This window comes from Jatropha curcas, chromosome 1 (genome assembly GCF_041381405.1).
Source record: "Jatropha curcas cultivar XTBG-Jc1 chromosome 1, XTBG_Jcur_1.0, whole genome shotgun sequence".
NCBI classification, from domain to species: Eukaryota; Viridiplantae; Streptophyta; class Magnoliopsida; order Malpighiales; family Euphorbiaceae; genus Jatropha; species Jatropha curcas.
Window position 1 is genome coordinate 10786929 of NC_143151.1, and position 22661 is coordinate 10809589.

Consider the following 22661-nt stretch of genomic DNA (forward strand, 5'->3'; position numbering starts at 1 on the left):
CCCGACGGCGGATGCCACATTCGGTGCCGGAGACACCGTCTTAACTTAACATATAAATCATAAAACTAAAATTATGAATTAGAAGTAAGTGAGTATTCACAAGTTTAGCGAGTAAATTTTTTTTTTTTTATAATAGCGATTTCATTTCATTTTCCTTGCGTTTTTTTTTATATACATTGGGAAAATTCCTACAGAAATATTGTAAGAATATCCCTTTAAAAACTGAGCTCGCCAAACATGTGAATACAAAATACTCCCATTTAAACTCTAAACTTCCAACATCTCCAAATAATCTTTATAATATAACAACACTTTTATATTTTCATAATTGAATAAATCCTCAATAGTATTTTAGATCCATCAATTAATTGCATTCATTATATCTATCAAGTCTTAATGAACTAATCATATCAACTGACTTCAAATATTTCATATTCAATCATTTAATAAATCTTATTCTTCTCTCCAAATATATACATCAAAATACTTTATAATTACATACTTCAATTATATTTCAAATAACATAATATCTGGAAATGTAACAATTATACATGCCATAATTCTTCATTATATAAATCTCAATCGACTACTCCCAAATTAGTCACTTCTGCTTTGATACTATTCTTCTAATCTTCAAGTAGCAACAACATCTTCAACCTACGCGTGATAAAAATCGACGCGCTGAGTATAAAACTCAGTGGTGCTCATAATTCACATACTTACCAAGTTGCGATAGCAACTTACTTTAAAACAAATTTCATAAAATTATTTACAATCATAAATGCATTAAAATTCAACATACATTTCCATTTATAGGAAAACAAATAGCACATATACTAGTAATTAATAACATAAAGAATTTAATTCTTTATACCATAAATCCTTTACTTAAGACATTTAATCATCATACATACTTTGGCTCCTTCAAATAAACTTATAATTAATAACATAAATAATTTAATTCTTTCAAATCATAAATTCATTACTTAAACATTATACCAATACATATACTCTTTATTTTTAATACCAAGTATCGAAATATCATGCTTTGAAAATTCATTTGATAACATAATCAGTAATTTCCAAAGTAATGTTTACTAAAATAATATGATCTCATTCGTTTAATTGTATTACAGATATTTTCCATAGGGCTCGCATACACTTAGGAGAAAGAGAAGCAGATAAATTTTCAGAACAGATTCAGAATGGCCTTAGGTCGCCAACAGATTCAGAACATATAGAGCGCGTCCGCCCTAACAAAACAGAAGACACCCACGTGTCTAGCATATGATCATAGCTTCTTATCAGAATGGCATCAAATGCCGAGCATGCTCATCAGATAGAATAAAAATCAAATCACGCATCAAATTCACACTAAGTATATTAGAGCCCAAAATCCTTGTTTTAATTCTTTCTTCATATCACTTATCAGAAAACTTGTCTTATTCTTTAGTCTTCTTAAATTCATAATGCAAGCTTACTTTAGAATCATACTTAAACATAATTACTTAACATAGACAATTTCTTATCATATGAAATCATACATGTAAGCTTACTTTAGAACTTAAGTAACTCATATACTTAAACATAATTACTCAATATAGGAAATTTATCATAAATTCCTTTTCTTTTAAAACTTTCTTATTCAAAATTCAAAGCATATACACCTTAAATACCCATTTCTTTGTTAAAACTCTAAATATATAAAAGTTATCAAATAATCATATTTATATCATATATATAAAATAATTAAGTAAGCTTTACTACACTAAGGTGGTACCAAGGGGAGGAATTTCCTTCTCCAATCAAGCATGCTAACACAACTCTTATGCACAAAAGTATCAATTTCAACCCTCATCATGCATTATCTAAACCAATTCCACACTTTTTCAATTTATATCCATTTCAACATATCCACTACAACACTTGTCAAACTTATTGTCAAGTAAATGCTAAACCACACAAATAATCAAGAGAACTTTATCACACATGATTTATACATACTTTTATCCAAATAAACCTATGATTTAAGACATAGAAAATTTCCAGCATTAATATAATCTTGACCTTTGCTGGGTTTTTAAGACATAACTTAAGTTCTGTGTCTCCAAATTGAGTGATGTTTGATTCATTAGAAAGCTAAGACAAAATACGACAAATGTTATGAAGGGACCATAACCCAGATAAATCTGCAAGATAGGCAAAATAAGCTAGGAACACAGACTGATAGTCCAGACCGGATTCAGCAGAACCAAGTCCAATGTTTATTGAATTTCTCCGTAACCAGACACTCAAATTAAACCAATCCAACACCAGGGCAATCTCAAGACACAGGGTAACAAATCTCATGAAGAGCTCAACACCTAATCTTGCCATTATGGTGGTCAAAATAGTCACTCAATCTATTGCTGCATGTGGTACGTTACAACAGAGTCAGTTTAGGTGTTTTAGTCATAAGTTGAGCTATATATATCAAGATTGGACACAAGAGGATGGGTTGAAAAGTTAAGAAATATACCTACAACTTTTATGAAGGACTCAAATACAGAGGGAAAATAAAACGAATAGAAAAACAGTCCTTAAACACACCCATTAACATTTTGTCCTAATTTCAGCTTACTTAAATCATATACAAGGTAGAGATTTCTACCACATACTCAATACTCATCAAATATCATCTTAAGATCACAAATCCTCAAAGAATAACAAGAAAACTTAAGGCCTTATTCATCAATAGGTTCTGCCACTCTTGGAGGATGAAGAAGAAAATGTTTTTCTCATCAATTCAACATATAAGCATGCTTAGAAATCTCCCAAGAACACATGTATACCACCAAAATTCAATAATCAAATTATTTCATATAAAATTTCCAATTTTCACAAAATAGTATAAACTTCACAAAATCAAAAATTTAAACAAGGTAAGAGGATTTATGAATACTTACCTTAAACATAAGCTCTAACAAGCTTAAATAAGACTCTTGATGCCTTAGTTTTTCCTTGTCTTTGGTAGGAAGTTATCCACCCTTTGTCCTCCAAATTACTTGAAATTATTCACCAAATATCATTTCTCAAGCTTTAATCTCAAAGATTGATTAATTAGAGCAAGTTGAATGGTGTCAAATTGGTGGATTTAGTGAGTATAAGTGAAGAAAACAAAGAGAAGAGAAAGAGAGGCTCAAGTTAAAATGGAGGAGAAGAAGAAAGAAGTTCACGTTAGATGGATAGGAAGAGGAAGAAAACATGTTGCTCAAATAATGGAGTTGACTAAAGGGTAATGTGGTCCTTTCACCAAAATTGGATGGCTAGGATTGAGCAATGTAATTCAATCTAATGGCTACAAATATTCTCCAAATTAAATTCCTTCAAAATATTATTTATCTCCATAAAAATTCTTAAATTTAATCCTTAAAAATAATTCCTCTAATTTCCTTAATTAATATAACACCATCTCAAATTTACTCCATAAAAATAATTTCTCTAATTTCTTTAATTAATATAACAACATAATTCACTATTCACTAATTCTCTAATTTCTCCAAAAAAATATTCATTACTTACTTTTTACCCATAAAAATAATGTATACATACTCCAAAAATATTAAAGAAAATATTAAACATACATAGTAATTTTTCCGGACAAAAATAATATTTATTCTCGGACCGATGATACTATTCACAGACCGACACAGAAAAAATGGGGCGTTACAAAATGTTTAATAGATATAATAGTATAAATTAAATTGTTTAATAGGTTAAAGTAAAAGTTAGGATGCCATAAGTTGAAGAAACAAAGTTCATAGGTGAATTTATGTATTTAGCCTACTTTAATTCTATGTCATCATATAGCATGCTACCTTCTTGAAATACATATCCTAGATATCTAGATTGACTGCACTTTGGCACAATGGGATTTACTTACTTAGATCGGGTTCATGGCTTCACTTATGCACGAGACATATGAAAATAAAGTTTTTGTTGAAATAAGAGTATTTTTGACCATACACTAAGAAAAAAAGAAATAAAGTAGGAACATTTTTTAACAAATTCCTATTTCATTGTTTTAGTCCATAAATGTGGCCTTGAACATGATCTAGGTAAGTATTATCCAAGCACCATTAACCTATCCAATCTTACCTCACCTCTATTCTTCATCTTTAGGTCAAACTCGCAATGCAGATCTTATTTTTTACTTCTGCTTAATCTTAAACCTTTTTTCTTAAAAGTATTTCTTCATAATTCCAAGGGGTTGTTGACGCCCCTTGCTAGTTTCATTGATTAATTCAATATCACTTGCATGCACCATAGACTCTTATCTTATTTACTGCTGGTTAGCTCATCTACAATCAGGATAAATACGTGTGGCTCAAGATAGCTCCCTAATGTATATCAAATTCTGGAAAAAAAAAAAAATCTTGTTAGGCTTTTATTTGATTCTTAAAAATAACTTAATAGAAAACTTTTCAGATTTTCTGATATTTGGGACGCTTAAGAAATTAAAACTAATAAACCAAAAATATTTTTCTGATAAAAAGATAAAACTAGATTATTTTAGAAGGAAATTGACTTCCTATTTCTAAAAAGGCCTAATGGCTAAAAGAAATCTGAACTTTGGCATTTTTAATAATTTTGGCGAACTCTTTTAATTGTTACAATTGATACCGCGTAGTAATTTTTTCTTAACAATTGTGTTCACCGTCCATTAACTGTTACTACTATGCTGATGTGGCCGTTAGTGGGACCTTAACCATAACATGTCACTTGCTGACTGTAAATTTGCAAGGTATAATTGTTAAAAGAATTGGCCAAAATTGTTTAAAATACCAAAATTCAGAGTTTTTTAAGTCAATTTCAAGAAAAAAGCAAAAGTTTTTTTTAGTCATTCAAAATTCTCAAGACTCAAGTTATAATAATTAAATATTAAAGAATATCTAAAAATTCAATAAAATTATCAATATAGTAAGAATCGAAAAATCAAATGTTGTATAATTAATCAATCGTAAATCTGCTTTAATTCTAAAAATAATACTATTATTTGTAGGAACTTCTTCAACAATATTATTGCCTTACTTAAACTTGTCCTTTTCTTTAGAAGGATCAACATCAAATACTTTTACACTAATCTTTCCTGAGAAATTTATATATAAATGTAAATCTTTATCAATCTTCATTATTGAAATTTATTTTATTCTAATTGTAAAGTTTAGCGCCTTGTGAATTTTCAAGTTATAATCTCCTTTTCAAAAAATTTTTCCCTTTATTTTGTGTCATATAATTATTATTTTCAATTAATTCTTATTAAAATGAAATAACTTTTTTTTAGCATAATATTGATTGTTGTCATTAATTATTAAATATATCATTTAAAATAAAAAATTTATAAAATATTTAACTATATTTATTAAATTAAATTTTAAGATTAGAAGTTATAAAATTATTTATTGATAAAAAAATATATAAATATTACAAATTAATTTTAATAAAAAAAATTTAGATCTATTGCCAAGTTGTATATGCACTTAACACTAGGATACGCATTGATGTGCATATAATAATCTTAACTAAAATCGGTAAACTAACAAATTTTGGCGTAATGACTTAAAAAAACCCGAATTTTGGTGTAATGCCTTAAAAAAAATCCGAATTTTGGCCTTTTTTTTAACAATTTTGGCCAATTTTTTTAACATTTATACCTTGTAAATTTACAGTCAGCAAGTGACATGTCATAGTGAGGATCCTACTAACAGCCACATCAGCATAGTAGTAATGGTTGATGGACGGGGGCCATAATTGTTAAGAAAAAATTACTTTGCTGTATCAATTGTAGCAATTAAAAGAATTGACTAAAATTGTTAAAAATATCAAAATTCGTATTTTTTTTAGTCATTAGACCTACTAAAAAAAGAAAATTATTTCACGAACATTGATAAATTTATTATAATGAAAAACTAAAAGCTTATAAATATACATTATTGATTCATCAATCATTGATGGCCACCATCAATATTGAATCGAGTACCACCAACAACACTATTGATCACTAGAAATTAGCAAATTTTATTATTTTCTATATATTATTTCATTTTAATAATAAATTTTTAAAATCTCTTTAAATAAGAAATAAATGAAGTTTCAAAATATTAAGTTTTTATAGTTTTAAAAATGTTTTGTAGTCTTATTAATTATAATTTCAAATAAGTTAATTAAAAACTATCTTTTAAGGAAGATTATTTTCCTTAAAAAATATTTTAGAAGTTAATTATTTTTAAGGAAGTTAATTATAGTGTAACTGGCAAAAGCAAATTCTGTCACCGCGAAAAGACAAAATAATAAAATTTGATTCATTCACACAAAAAGTTTGTATAAATTCCACTAACCAATTATTTGGTTCATTCAAGAAGGAAAAGTCGCAGAGAGAAAATGTTACACTAAGCTGATTAGGCATGAAAAACGTGATTCAGTTACTCAATATTTAATTGTCCCTTTCACTTTTTTTTGCTGAGCTAGTTGTCAAACAATTGGATAATTAACAATGAATTAATAATCAATTACTTTATCTTATCAACTTTCATGTAAAAAGAACATGACCAAACTTTAACAATGGATACAAAAGGACTACATTAAAATTATGGTTACATGTATTATATTTGTTACTACATTATCAAGTCATTCTTGGTCTAGCATATAAAAATACTCTAAATTTTACGAATTGTTACAGAATCACTCTTAATTAAAATTTATACTTTGACACACTCATTTTGAAATACATATATATATATATATACACAGGTAGGGTTGTGCGGTTCCGATTTTGGTTCGGTTCTCAACAAGAATAGGAACCAAAATCGAATGGTTTGAGAATCGAAACCAGAACCGAACCATAATTCGATTCAATTTTGGTTCGATTCTTTGATTCTAGTTCTTCGATTCTAGTTTCAGTTTGAGTTCCAGTTCCACTTCTCCCATTAAAAATTATACATGATTCTCCATATTTATACCATATTTCTTTAAATTTAAAGGATTACAATATTAAACTAAAATTGCATTACATGATAGTTGAAGAAATTCATCTATAATAATTATAATAATAACATAAAATTATAATACAATATTAAATCATGATTAATAATTGATAAGTATGAATAATGTTTTGTTTCCATGTAAGAAATATTAAAAATAAAGAAATCCAAATGACAAATGACAGTGAAAGAGAAAAAGAAATTTGAAACTGGATGCTTTGTGATTGTATTGTGTAACTTTGTTTAAAACTCTGTATTAAAATTTAAACCCTACACTAAAATGAGGTAGTTTTATTATTGGCCAATTTAAACCCAAGTTCAAAAACTACGTGGTTTTGATTGTTAAATGCTAGTTATTAATTATAATTATCAATAACTATACTATTATTAATTATTAGTTATTATGAAGATAATAATTATTATATTATTTGAATTAATTATTATAACAACATTAGATATAATATAATGTATACATGTTTTTAGAAATATTATAAATTATAAATTTTAATGCTATTAAAATATTAATTAGTTTTGAGAAATAGTTGTAATTATAGAATTATGATAATAATTTGACTAAAAAGCTACAATTAAAATACTCTCAGAATACTAATACATTTATATGATTAATTGATTATAATTTTATATATAATAAATCTACACAATTATACATATTGGTGTATATATATATATATATATATATAGGTTAAGTAATTTGTAAGTCATAATATAAAAAAGTTTATATAGGAAAAAATGCATGTCTAAATTGAAAATTAAGTTAAATTTAAGTTTCCTTCTAAATATCAAATTCATTGCTAATTAATAATTAATAAAGTGTACTTCAATCAATTACACTTAGAGTCTCACATCATCTCAATATTTATTAGTAAATAGTAATATGATTCTCAATTTAAATAATAAAATAAAAAATTTTCTAAAGTTAAAGTTTTATATTAAACAATATATCCTAAAATCACAATTATATATTTATTAATAAGTTCTTCGGTTCGGTTCCGATTAAGTTCGGGTCCGGTTCGGTTCTAGTTAGGTTCTTAGTAAGAATCAGAACTAGAATTGTGACATAAATTTTTTTTAGCTTTGATTCTTAAAAAATGATTTTTTTTTTCAATTTCGGTTCGATTCGAATCACCTAGGAACCATGCACAACCCTATGCACAAGGGCGGAGCTCCCTTAGGGCCTGAGGGGCTGTGGCCCCCCAAAATTTGTTTGTTTTTTTAAATTTCTTATGAAATAGGTTTTTATCCTTTAAAATATAGAAAAATTACATTTGGTCCCCTAAAAATTTTAAAAAAATTTCATTTGGCTCCCTAAAATAATTATCCTAGCTCTACCCACACACAAATATACATATATATATATATATATATATATATATATATTGGCCTAATGTATAAATTTACACTTGAAGTTTACGCTATTTATCTTATGGCACTTTCAAATTTGCGAGAACCTATTAATCATCTACAGTTTCACATTTTAGTAATAACTATGCTCCACACCAAAATGAAATAATTTATAAAAATTCAATTATGACCATGTACTTTTACATCTTATTTTGACGAGAGATATAATTATTATTGAAATATAAAAATATAGGATCATGATAAATCTTGCACAAACGTAAAGGTACTGCAAGGCAAGTCACGTAAATTTTAAGGAAAATCTATACAATTTGCACGTGTAAATTAAGACTTATATAATTTGTCAATTTTCTGACCAATACTTTTTTGGATTTTTTAGAGACCAACCAATATTTGTTTTAAAAAGAATAAGAGAGTCATAAAAAATTGGTATAAAATCCATTGACCAATTTGGTTGATTCAATAAAGAAAAGTCTAAGGTAACATGCCAAAAGTACAAGTGAGTGCCCTTCTGCTGTCGTATCGTTATTGGTTAATGGTCATAAAAATTGTGGTCAAATTAATTAATATTTTAATGGTCCCTTTGTTGTTCAGTCAATTGTAAGTTTTTGGCGGAGCTGAGTTGTTAAACAAAACAAGTGGATAATTAAAAATCGTACAGAGGAACAAGCCACGAAACTCACATTTTAATCATGCATATAATTATAAATTTATAATAATTAGTAGTAAAAAATGTTTAATAGAACCTTCACACCAGTACAGCTTCAGCCTTCTGAGATATTCAGTTGACTTCCAAAGTATTACCAAGCAATGTCAATCTGTTTTGCAATGAAATTTCTGTAAATTGAAAATTTTTAAAATCATTAATTAATTCATATATAATTCAATAAAAAAATGAAACTCAAATAAAATTAAATACATCCAATTTCATATTTGACTATTATTAAATTAACGTAACAGTTTTTATAATTTAAATATTGTTAATTAACTATTATAATATATTATTGATATCTATCTATATATAATAAATATATAAAAGCTGAATCCTATTTAATGATGCGGCACAATGTTCAGAAATATAGTTGTTTACATGGTTTTTTTTTTTAATTTTTTTTCATTATTTTTTATTTGATTATCTAATTTGAAAAAACTAAATTATAAAATTCTTCATTTTTTTTCAACAATTATCAACTCATAACAACTGATTTTTTCATTTTCTTTCAATAATTAATAAACTAAATAATAAGTTTATTGTATTAATGATAAATGCATTGCATTCATTATTTTTTCAATTTAACTATATATATTCTGAATTTTTTTACTCATAATAATATATGGTTGTTAAAAAGTAATGTTATTGAAAATTCTTCAAAAAAAAAAAAAAAAAAAAATTGTACATCCCGCACAATGCGGGGCACTTGACTAATGAAAAGATAATTATAACTAGGTGAAAGCCACGCTTTACTCAAGTTGCTGATTATAATTTATTTTCTGCAGGTTACATTATTAAATTATTATATTATAGAATTTGTAATGCTGCTAATTTATATTCAATAATTATAAATTTTAATATGGATAATATATCGATAAATAATATTTAACAGTAAAATATAATTTAATAACTATTATTGTTAAATATTAATATATATTATTCCCAAATAAAAATACTTTATGTTAATATAATATATAAAACTTAAATAGATAAAAAATGGAAAGTTTTATGCAAAAGAAAATCATAATTATATATCTTCATATTTTTCATTTAAAAATTTGAAAAGATTTAAAAAATTTTGAGGGCCTAACTTTTATATATATATATATATATATATATATATATATATATATATATATATATATATATATATATATATATATATATATATTATGAATAAAATTTAAAACACCTAAAATAACAAAGTATTTCTACACAACTATCTCTTGTGCTTATTAATATTTATGTTTTTGAAAAATGGAGGTTTATCCTCATTAGTTTTTTAAATTGTAATTTATGAATTTATAATCAGTAATCACAAATCACTAAAGAGAAGGCTATAATTATAATAATCAAATCTAGGATATTTCTCAAATTTAAAGTTTTGTTAATATTTAGGAATTCTAAGTGAAACCCTGCTTCTAATTTATCCAATTATTTAAATACTTCTTCAGCAAGCCTACGCTTGTTGTGCACATAATCGGGTTGCTTCATCAATATCATCCAAGTCCAAGAATCTTGAGAAACCTAATAACATTAGCATCTAGAACAGAGAAAAGGTACTAATAAAACTTATATGGAGATAGAAAAGGATGGAGAAAACCAAATGGCGCCATCACTCTTTAATAGGAGAGGAAATGCCAAGCCATAGGCCTCAGTTCCACGATCACTCTTTAATGTGGGAAATTCCAAGCCATAGGCCTCAGTTCCACTATCACTCTTTAATGTGGCCTGCTCACATGAAAGCCATCAGTATGGAAGCATGAATGAGACATTATAATCACTGCTTTGTGCTAAAACATATTACAAAAATATGAGGCCTAAAGTTTGAATGTGGAGTTATGGCAAGAAAGGTCTATTACAACCTAAAGTTTAAATTATTAGGTGAGGTTGTGGGACTGTGAACGATGGCTGAATACTCTTATTTTCTTTAGTTGTTCTTCCTTTCTTTCGAAGGTTACTGGCTAAAAAAATTCAGTCCTGGCGGTTAATCAGTTATATTACCCTATTGGTCACTCTCTTCAATTTGAACATTGACAACCCTATTTTCAGAAAGGTAAAGAAAGTCATAACTTTGATAAGTGAACTCGGTATAACTCATTCCTTATTCAGATTCAAACCTCTTGTCCAGACAAATAAATTAAACCTGCAAATTAAAATAAAAGAATATCCTATTAGGTAATGATTTTGATTAATTTAGAAGTACCTTAAGTGGATCATGAGTTAATATCACCCATAAAATGGCAGATCAACGGGGTGATGTCTCTATATTGAAGCCTATTCCTTCAGCTTCACCACTAGGCATGGCCGGTTTAGTGAACCACCGGTTCTGATTCACTGAATCGCCGGTTCGAGATGTTTAAAATTTTGAACCGGAACCCACCCTTGAACCTCCGGTTCTGGTCCGGTTCCGGTTCCGGCACGGTTCCGACGGTTCGAATTACGGTTCCGGCATTACGCAAATTTTTAAAAAAATAATAAAATTTTGATTCCGAACTCATAAATAAATAATAATTTTAAAATTTTTAAATTTTATTAACTAAATAAATTATTATAAAATTTTCTAAGAAAAACTTCTATTAACTAACTTAGAACTATTATTACATTAAATTTACAAATTTTGCTAATTCACTAATATAGAAAACTATAAATGGAATATAAAATTAATGACATGAGTTAGAAATTATTATTTTCAGATACTAAGAAAATTATTAAAAAAATCAAATGAAGTAAATTTATGAATGGAAAAAATTGAGATTAGAGAAAGAATTTGAAATTGGATGTAAGAAAATAAAAAATAAACAATAGATAATTCCAATATTAAGGAAAATAAAGCAATAGAAAAAATAATGAAATATGAAAATTTGAGAGAATTTTGATTGAGAATAAGAGATGATTTATGATATAATTGGTTGTGAAATAAAAAATCATCAACTCATAATATTTACACATGTTTCTCATTTATTAGTTTTCCAAATTGTCCCTTATAACAGAAAAATAACAATTATATTTTTGGATAATTTAGTAAATTACAGTAAATAAATAAATAAATGATAAAAAAATGAATAAAAATTTATTTACTAAAAAATAAATAAAAAACACCTATCATATCAAAAACTATTCGTTACACTCTTTTTTTTATACACTTGAAAGTATTATTATTTTTTTTTATATAAATCAACTATTCATGTACCATTTTTTGTATAAATTAAGTAAAAAAATGTGTATTTTTTTTCACCACTTTTTATAACTTATGTACTATTGTACTTCTCTTTACCATAAATCAAATCAACTATAATCAAATCAAGTGATATGAAACAACTCAAATTTTTATTTTCAAAGATTTTCCAATTAAATTTAATAAACCGACAGCTTGGAAATTTATTTTAATATTTTAATGCGAACACTGTGAGAAACCGAACCGAAAACCGATTGAAAAAGTCGAAAACCAATCGAAAATCAAAGATTTGGGTCGAATCGAACCGAATCGAACCGGTTCGACCCAAACCATCTAGAAAATTCCCTTTCCTTTTTTTTTTTCCAGCGCTGCACCTCTCTACTCCTCACCATCACAGCAGCGCCTCCTCCTTCCTCTTCTTCTTCTTCTTCTTCTTTCTTTCTTTCTTTCTTTCTTTCTTTCTTTCTTTCCCTTTTCTTCTTCCTCTCTTCTTCTTTCTTGCTGTGACTGCGCCTGCGTCGACCTCAGCCAGCAACAGCAGAGGCGCGATCCACAGCCAGTCGCACCGCCTCCATCGCGCACAGCACCGCCTCGCCGCTCCTCCGCGCGCCACAGCCAGCGGCTCCACCTGCAGCAGCGCTTCATCCTCAGCCAGATCGCAGCGCCACAGCTCCTCGAGTTCATTGCGCCACCATCCTTGCTGTCCAGTAGATCGCGCCACTTGCTCGCAGTCCCGATGCGCGTAGCTCCGATCTAGCACGCGTAAGCCTTTCCGATCTAGCAAAATTCAACAAAAATTATACTTGGGGTATAGAGCAATTCTTGCTAATTCTCAGAATTTATTTTAGTAATTTGGGTATAATTTAACTTAGTAATTTTAGTTAATTAAATTAATTTTAGTAATCTTGATTAGTTAATTTAATTTAGCAAATCTGATTAGTTGAATTAATTTAATTTAGTGTTGATGAGTCGATTGATAAAAATATATTTGATTAATTAAAATTAAATTCTGGTAATAAATAAAATTGTTGGGAAATTATGATTTATGGAATTAAAGAAAAATTAATATAGTTGATGTGGATAAATGTGGAGGACGGGAAAAATTAAATTGATGGAGGATGGAAAATTTAATTGATTGATTGCCCGATGGATGGGCTGTGTGATTTGGAGTTATTAGATAAAATTGTTGATACTTTAAACAGGTGGAAAGTCCAATTTTTAGGGGAGATGCTGTCGAAATTTCGGTAGAAAATAAAATGAATTTCGGTAGCAAATAAAATTTATTATAGAAATTTAATTAATTATAAAGAGTAAATTATTGATAGAAATTAAATAGGTTAAGAATAGTAGTGTGATGAATAAATATTTTATCTGATATTATTCTTTTTCCGATGTCATTTTTACTTTGCTTAGATCGCTCGGGTCCATCTAGTGCTCCTCCCGGATAGAATCAAAACTAGAGCTTCGTTCTCCACCACAGTGAGTAATAATAAATAATGCATATCAACACTGCATTTGCATAACATTACATTTTTATATATTTACATATTGTATTTTCTCATATATATTATGTTATGATCACTATAATTATACTTGTGCATAATTGTGCATTTGGATGAAATTGGTGTATTATGATAAATGAATTGTTTGATTATTTGTGCTGTGTATATACTGTGCTCTGTTTGTGTGGAGTTGGGATGAAGTGGGTCACCATGGGTTTGTGAGGACGGTCGATAAATAAGGATCCTGATGAACTGATGAAAGTGGACCGTCGGCCGGGTAAATGGGAGATCGGCGCCCCCGTGTGCACCTGATGAACTGATGAAATGATGTTGATGATATGGAAAAGAAAAGAGAGAATGTAAAAATAAAATATTGAGAGGACTGGTCAAGTGAGGATTAGACCGGTCGGCCAGATATGGGGGATTGGCTCCCCGGGTGCACATGTTTGAGAGGATGGGCTGTTTGAGAGGACGGCTCGTCGGGGATTTAGGTGACGCCACTGACTAATTTCCACGTGATGTGATTATTTGAAGGTGATATTGTTGTGGGTGCTGATATGATGACATATGAGTGACTGTTGTGTGTTCATTCAGTATACTAGGGTGCATTTTGCTTGCCTGTATGTGGTGTGTATTATTTATTATTATTCACTGAGTTGCAAAACTCACCCCCTTCTCTCCAAACCTCCCAGGTACTAGGAAGCAGCTGATTCGATTGAAGCTCTGCAATCTTCTCCGCAGAGTTATAAATGTAAACTTTATATTTTTGTTATTTAATTTTGGTTGTATAAGTTACTCTTTTATCAGATTATTATTGAACTCCGCAGTTATAGGGTTGTGTATTTAAATTGGGCCTTATTGTTAGCACTACGCTATAAATTAATTATTGTGTAATTAACTGTAGGTAAACTAGTAAGCCCTTATTGTGATTATGAGTTATTGTGAATAGGCCCTGGTTAAATTTTATGTATTATTTGATATTGGGCCAGATGTTTGAAAATTTTATAAAACTTATATCTCAAGTCATATGGGCTTACTGTTTTGTTGAAATTAGGAGAATCATGTAGACAGATTGAATAATTTAGGCTTACTACGGGCCTCGGGGGCCTTAAGCTTACCTAGGCCCTAGTGCCGGTCCGGCCCACAGAAACGGGTCGTGACAAAGGTGGTATCAGAGCAAAAGTTCATAAGTCTAGATGTAACTGCGGAGTAATTCCTGTCATGTCTTGACATAGTCTTCCTTGCTTTCCTCTTCAGCGTTGTTCGCAACCAGATTAGAGTTAAGTTGTTTAATAAGTAAAATTTTGTATCCTTGTTCTTTAGAGATGTGATTTAGTTACTGATGCTAAGGGGATGGTTTAAACAAAAACCCTTTTATGGAATAAATAATATTCATATATAATTTAAGTATGTAAGAAGATAAGTTATATAGGATTAATAAGTTGAGGTTAGTTGATGAAAGTGTGCTATTTTTTATTTAATACGTGTTGAATGTGGAATACATATTTAAGAATGCATGAATGTGTGTATAGGTGTGCTTGCGGAATTGAGAATGAGTTGCTAATAATTTAACAAGAGAACTAAATGATTCGGATTCGAGGACATCAGAATCTATTTAATTAGAGTATTGAATGAGTATATGAATTTGATGAAATTTACATGATGTTGGTTAGTGGAATTTCTTATATTTATTGAGATAAATATTTTCTGGATGGAATGGATATACATGATTTTTATAAGGTCTGAATGTTGAAGGATTTGGTGCGATTTGGTATAATAATTGGTGATGAGTATTTTTCATAAAGAATAATATTGGTGGAATTATTATATGAAGTGAGTTTTATTTATGAGTAATTACTGCTTGGTGGGACAAAGTGTATTGTAGCATTCATCAGCTATTTCGTTTCAAGTGTATGAATGTAGGGAATAATATAAATTATTGTGGTTATAAGAAAAGTAAATTGTGATTCTTAGTAAAAGATAAACTACTTTAATCATGATGTACTTAGTGGTGGATATTGTGTGGATTGTGGCATCTTATGGTTTAATATGGTACAAGTAAGAATTAAATCTAATGGTATTTAGCCTTTTGATATTTAAAATAATTGTTGCACACTCGATGGTATGTGAATTACAAACAATGATTTTTGTTTAATGGGAGATTCTATGATCTGAGAAGGAGTTAATGACTCCATAAGGGAATTAAGGTACTTATGTTATGTAAATAGTGGGCTATGATGATTAAGTGTATTGATGAATGACATCGGACATGGAGAGATAATTGTCCAATTATTGAATTGATATAATACTAATGAAATAGATAAGTAAGGATGGATCTAGTCCTGTTATTGTTTGGATATTAAGAAAAGAATCAATTACAGAAACGTGAAGGGTATAAATTAATATGATTTAAATGAGGATAGTCAGTAATTAGAGGTTTAATAAATTAAGGATTATGGGTAACAAGATTTGATAAAACTAGAAATAGTGATACCTCAGCAGCTTTAAGATAAAGACTTCTATACTTTGGGAATTCATGAGTGTATTAGACGGGACATAAGTAAGACCCTAGTATATGTAGGATGTTTAATAAGCCAGACTAAGTTTATGGATCTAGTATAATAAAATGAAAGTAAAAGATAATAGAGGAAACTAGTGGACTTGGGATTGGAACGCTATTATGTTGGGTGATAATTATATTAGAAAATGATAATTAGAATATAATTTGAAGGAGAATAATATTTGTGTAATTGTAAAGTTTCTTGTTATATTGATAAAAAAAAAATAGAGATAAGGTGGATATTAAGAATTTAAATGATCATAAATAGTAATTTTATGCTGTAAATAAATTTAAAATTTATAAAAATTTAGAAAGTTAACAGATGTTTTAGAATAAGTAGTTAAGACTATGTAGTTAAACAAAAAAGGAGCGAAATATTATTAAAGATAGAATGATGGAACATGTATACTATTGAAGGTAGGAAAAATGGCTTTGAGGTTTAAAATAATTATCACTGTTGATGATAATTCTAATAGGATATTAAATAAATAATTGATAATGTTATAACCAAACTTTTGAGTTGAGTTAATCGGGTCTTTGCGAGGTGAGTTTCGAGAATTTAGTGGTTCATGAATAGTAAATTTAAATCTAAAAAGAGATCAAAGGTAGGAAGTTATTGAATGTCTTATGTTAAACAAATAGATAAATGATTCGAGGATTGTAATCCCGATGACAAAAGAATTTAGTACTTATATTCAGAAAGAAAGATAGACTTTCTATTGGAGAGAAAGAGAGAAGAGAATTTTGACTACTGTAATTTGATAGCATCTAGTTGGAATAATAGTTGATAAAGGATCACGGGACTTAGCTTGAGATGACAACGAATGTAAATAAATTTAATTTCTTGACGTAAAGCAATTAAAATAAGGAATTTCTATTAATTAGTGCAACTTTTGCAAGTTGCTTGTTTTATTAGATAAAGAAGGGAAGTTATATTTATGTCCTTGGTAGAACATGAAGGTAATTAGAGTATTTTCATTCATTAGTAAGCAAGCTGAGTTTTAATTTACCATTTGCATGGAACAGTGAAACTTGGTATAAGAAGGAAAAGGTGAATTTGGGATAGTTTTAACAAATTAATGAAGAGAATACATGTTAGTGTTTGAAGACTAAGGATATAAACTAGAGGATTATTGGATGTGATAACAGGATGGTCTAAGACTACATCTTGATTATATTGGAGTGCCAACTCATGTGTGTCGATCAGATCACTAATCAATTCAAATTGCTCATGGGACTATTAAGGTACCAATTAGAGGGAAAATTATTGATACATAATGTAGAGTCAATGTAAACCTACTCTGAATTCCTTAGCAATTGGTAGCAATTATGATTGAATGAATAGAATTGTGTTATAAATGGTAGTTGCGACATATCTAATGGTTTAAGGAAATATTTAATTAGTTAGGTGCATTTGAGGAATGGTACATTGAAACTCAGATGTTGAGGAATTCAATGAGCTATTAACCCTGTTTGGAGTAAAGAATATAGAGAGAACATAATTAAGGTTGAAAATCTTCCTAGATCGTATTAGGTATAAATTTTACAATTTTTGGAGGTGATAGACATTATGATAGACTTGGAGAAAAAGGAATAACCCTATGATATTATTATCTGAATATTCTTTAAGAATTCATGGGATTAAGAATAAATATAAAACAATGGACATAGTGTAATCAGGAATTAGATTATAGGTTTAATATCCTTAATCTCATACTTAGCTAGAGCAAAGGCAATACTTGTTTAGGATTTCTGGATACGTAGACCTAGGCAAATTGGATATAAATTACGGTTTGGAGAATTTTACATCTTGATTAAGCTTGTAAAAAAAATGTAGACTGGATTTCATGATGGAATGGAGTATAATAGAACTGTGTTTGCGAATTTTAGAAAATAAATTAAGAATTATTCGGCATGGCAACAACTAATTTGGCTAGTTGCATAAGTTGTTGTCATAATTAGTTAAGAAATGGTATGATATGATAATTCGGGAAGAAGGATAGAGAGGTTAATAACTAAAATAGAGACTTGATTGTGAATTGAAATTTTCTCTATATAGTCGATGTATTATTTGTTTTTATGAGAATTCTCATTAGTAGGAATTGAGAATAAATTATATATCTTTTGTTGGAAAATAGTTAAGTTGATAAATATGTGATGAGATTGGGATAGAAGTCAGTATATCCTATCAGTTGATAGCACTTAGCTAGAGAAATGTCATGATTTTGTTTGAAATAAGCTTGTAGTAATACCATGAATTTGTTCTCTTTAATTGGAAAGGGTTGAATGGTATTTAATGGTAGAATTGATAATAATAATAAGGATTCTAAATTGGAATAGTAATAAATTTGATTGAATATGTGGATTCTTATATCAGTAAGATTACATAATGGGTTGGTGTATGAGTTTCTTATGGAGTGATGATCATTGCCTATGATAGCTAGTGAGAGAATAAATGACGATACATCAATGTAAGGACACATGATATAGAGCTAATGAGATCAATAACCCTTACTTGAGCAGATGTTATAAGTGAATAAAATTCTTACGTGTAAAGGTGAATATTAGTGTCGAATCTGTGCTTTAAGTTATGAATATTTGACTTGAGGTGACAACTTGTAGACATAGTATGATTCACGTTTAAATTAACTTTAGGGATGGATTTATCTTATAATCATCTTAACCTCTCTATAAATTAGATTTTCTTCCCAGGTCTGTTCATTGGTTTGTCTTAATTATTAAATTTAAGAAAAATCAGATTCACCACTCTGACCAACGAACTTGCAACTTTATGTGAGAAGCATAACCACCATTGTCGTAAACAATTATTGTATCCTAGTTTCTTGTTATTTTCAAAATTCGAGGACGAATTTTTTTAAGGGGGGAAGACTGAAACAACTCAAATTTTTATTTTCAAAGATTTTCCAATTAAATTTAATAAACCGACAGCTTGGAAATTTATTTTAATATTTTAATGCGAACACTGTGAGAAACCGAACCGAAAACCGATTGAAAAAGTCGAAAACCAATCGAAAATCAAAGATTTGGGTCGAATCGAACCGAATCGAACCGGTTCGACCCAAACCATCTAGAAAATTCCCTTTCCTTTTTTTTCTTTCCAGCGCTGCACCTCTCTACTCCTCACCATCACAGCAGCGCCTCCTCCTTCCTCTTCTTCTTCTTCTTCTTCTTTCTTTCTTTCTTTCTTTCTTTCTTTCTTTCCCTTTTCTTCTTCCTCTCTTCTTCTTTCTTGCTGTGACTGCGCCTGCGTCGACCTCAGCCAGCAACAGCAGAGGCGCGATCCACAGCCAGTCGCACCGCCTCCATCGCGCACAGCACCGCCTCGCCGCTCCTCCGCGCGCCACAGCCAGCAGCTCCACCTGTAGCAGCGCTTCATCCTCAGCCAGATCGCAGCGCCACAGCTCCTCGAGTTCATTGCGCCACCATCCTTGCTGTCCAGTAGATCGCGCCACTTGCTCGCAGTCCCGATGCGCGTAGCTCCGATCTAGCACGCGTAAGCCTTTCCGATCTAGCAAAATTCAACAAAAATTATACTTGGGGTATAGAGCAATTCTTGCTAATTCTCAGAATTTATTTTAGTAATTTGGGTATAATTTAACTTAGTAATTTTAGTTAATTAAATTAATTTTAGTAATCTTGATTAGTTAATTTAATTTAGCAAATCTGATTAGTTGAATTAATTTAATTTAGTGTTGATGAGTCGATTGATAAAAATATATTTGATTAATTAAAATTAAATTCTGGTAATAAATAAAATTGTTGGGAAATTATGATTTATGGAATTAAAGAAAAATTAATATAGTTGATGTGGATAAATGTGGAGGACGGGAAAAATTAAATTGATGGAGGATGGAAAATTTAATTGATTGATTGCCCGATGGATGGGCTGTGTGATTTGGAGTTATTAGATAAAATTGTTGATACTTTAAACAGGTGGAAAGTCCAATTTTTAGGGGAGATGCTGTCGAAATTTCGGTAGAAAATAAAATGAATTTCAGTAGCAAATAAAATTTATTATAGAAATTTAATTAATTATAAAGAGTAAATTATTGATAGAAATTAAATAGGTTAAGAATAGTAGTGTGATGAATAAATATTTTATCTGATATTATTCTTTTTCCGATGTCATTTTTACTTTGCTTAGATCGCTCGGGTCCATCTAGTGCTCCTCCCGGATAGAATCAAAACTAGAGCTTCGTTCTCCACCACAGTGAGTAATAATAAATAATGCATATCAACACTGCATTTGCATAACATTACATTTTTATATATTTACATATTGTATTTTCTCATATATATTATGTTATGATCACTATAATTATACTTGTGCATAATTGTGCATTTGGATGAAATTGGTGTATTATGATAAATGAATTGTTTGATTATTTGTGCTGTGTATATACTGTGCTCTGTTTGTGTGGAGTTGGGATGAAGTGGGTCACCATGGGTTTGTGAGGACGGTCGATAAATAAGGATCCTGATGAACTGATGAAAGTGGACCGTCGGCCGGGTAAATGGGAGATCGACGCCCCCGTGTGCACCTGATGAACTGATGAAATGATGTTGATGATATGGAAAAGAAAAGAGAGAATGTAAAAATAAAATATTGAGAGGACTGGTCAAGTGAGGATTAGACCGGTCGGCCAGATATGGGGGATTGGCTCCCCGGGTGCACATGTTTGAGAGGATGGGCTGTTTGAGAGGACGGCTCGTCGGGGATTTAGGTGACGCCACTGACTAATTTCCACGTGATGTGATTATTTGAAGGTGATATTGTTGTGGGTGCTGATATGATGACATATGAGTGACTGTTGTGTGTTCATTCAGTATACTAGGGTGCATTTTGCTTGCCTGTATGTGGTGTGTATTATTTATTATTATTCACTGAGTTGCAAAACTCACCCCCTTCTCTCCAAACTTCCCAGGTACTAGGAAGCAGCTGATTCGATTGAAGCTCTGCAATCTTCTCCGCAGAGTTATAAATGTAAACTTTATATTTTTGTTATTTAATTTTGGTTGTATAAGTTACTCTTTTATCAGATTATTATTGAACTCCGCAGTTATAGGGTTGTGTATTTAAATTGGGCCTTATTGTTAGCACTACGCTATAAATTAATTATTGTGTAATTAACTGTAGGTAAACTAGTAAGCCCTTATTGTGATTATGAGTTATTGTGAATAGGCCCTGGTTAAATTTTATGTATTATTTGATATTGGGCCAGATGTTTGAAAATTTTATAAAACTTATATCTCAAGTCATATGGGCTTACTGTTTTGTTGAAATTAGGAGAATCATGTAGACAGATTGAATAATTTAGGCTTACTACGGGCCTCGGGGGCCTTAAGCTTACCTAGGCCCTAGTGCCGGTCCGGCCCACAGAAACAGGTCGTGACAAAGGTGGTATCAGAGCAAAAGTTCATAAGTCTAGATGTAACTGCGGAGTAATTCCTGTCATGTCTTGACATAGTCTTCCTTGCTTTCCTCTTCAGCGTTGTTCGCAACCAGATTAGAGTTAAGTTGTTTAATAAGTAAAATTTTGTATCCTTGTTCTTTAGAGATGTGATTTAGTTACTGATGCTAAGGGGATGGTTTAAACAAAAACCCTTTTATGGAATAAATAATATTCATATATAATTTAAGTATGTAAGAAGATAAGTTATATAGGATTAATAAGTTGAGGTTAGTTGATGAAAGTGTGCTATTTTTTATTTAATACGTGTTGAATGTGGAATACATATTTAAGAATGCATGAATGTGTGTATAGGTGTGCTTGCGGAATTGAGAATGAGTTGCTAATAATTTAACAAGAGAACTAAATGATTCGGATTCGAGGACATCAGAATCTATTTAATTAGAGTATTGAATGAGTATATGAATTTGATGAAATTTACATGATGTTGGTTAGTGGAATTTCTTATATTTATTGAGATAAATATTTTCTGGATGGAATGGATATACATGATTTTTATAAGGTCTGAATGTTGAAGGATTTGGTGCGATTTGGTATAATAATTGGTGATGAGTATTTTTCATAAAGAATAATATTGGTGGAATTATTATATGAAGTGAGTTTTATTTATGAGTAATTACTGCTTGGTGGGACAAAGTGTATTGTAGCATTCATCAGCTATTTCGTTTCAAGTGTATGAATGTAGGGAATAATATAAATTATTGTGGTTATAAGAAAAGTAAATTGTGATTCTTAGTAAAAGATAAACTACTTTAATCATGATGTACTTAGTGGTGGATATTGTGTGGATTGTGGCATCTTATGGTTTAATATGGTAC

The 22661-nt window shown here is 29.5% G+C and overlaps 3 long non-coding RNA genes across 3 annotated transcripts; 2 read left to right on the plus strand and 1 right to left on the minus strand.

The window, feature by feature from the left end:
- Nucleotides 1-427: 427 nt before the first annotated feature.
- Nucleotides 428-3508, minus strand: LOC149498986 (uncharacterized). The gene is made up of 2 exons (XR_016319660.1): nt 2946-3508; nt 428-657 (listed from the first exon to the last, which is right to left on the minus strand). It is a non-coding gene; the product is annotated as an uncharacterized LOC149498986 (long non-coding RNA).
- Nucleotides 3509-12715: 9207 nt separating this feature from the next.
- On the plus strand, nt 12716-14685 carry LOC149498987 (uncharacterized). Its single transcript, XR_016318972.1, has 3 exons — nt 12716-13097; nt 13703-13768; nt 14484-14685. It is a non-coding gene; the product is annotated as an uncharacterized LOC149498987 (long non-coding RNA).
- Nucleotides 14686-19518: 4833 nt separating this feature from the next.
- Nucleotides 19519-21499, plus strand: LOC149498988 (uncharacterized). The gene is made up of 3 exons (XR_016320524.1): nt 19519-19911; nt 20517-20582; nt 21298-21499. It is a non-coding gene; the product is annotated as an uncharacterized LOC149498988 (long non-coding RNA).
- The last annotated feature ends 1162 nt before the right edge of the window (nt 21500-22661 follow it).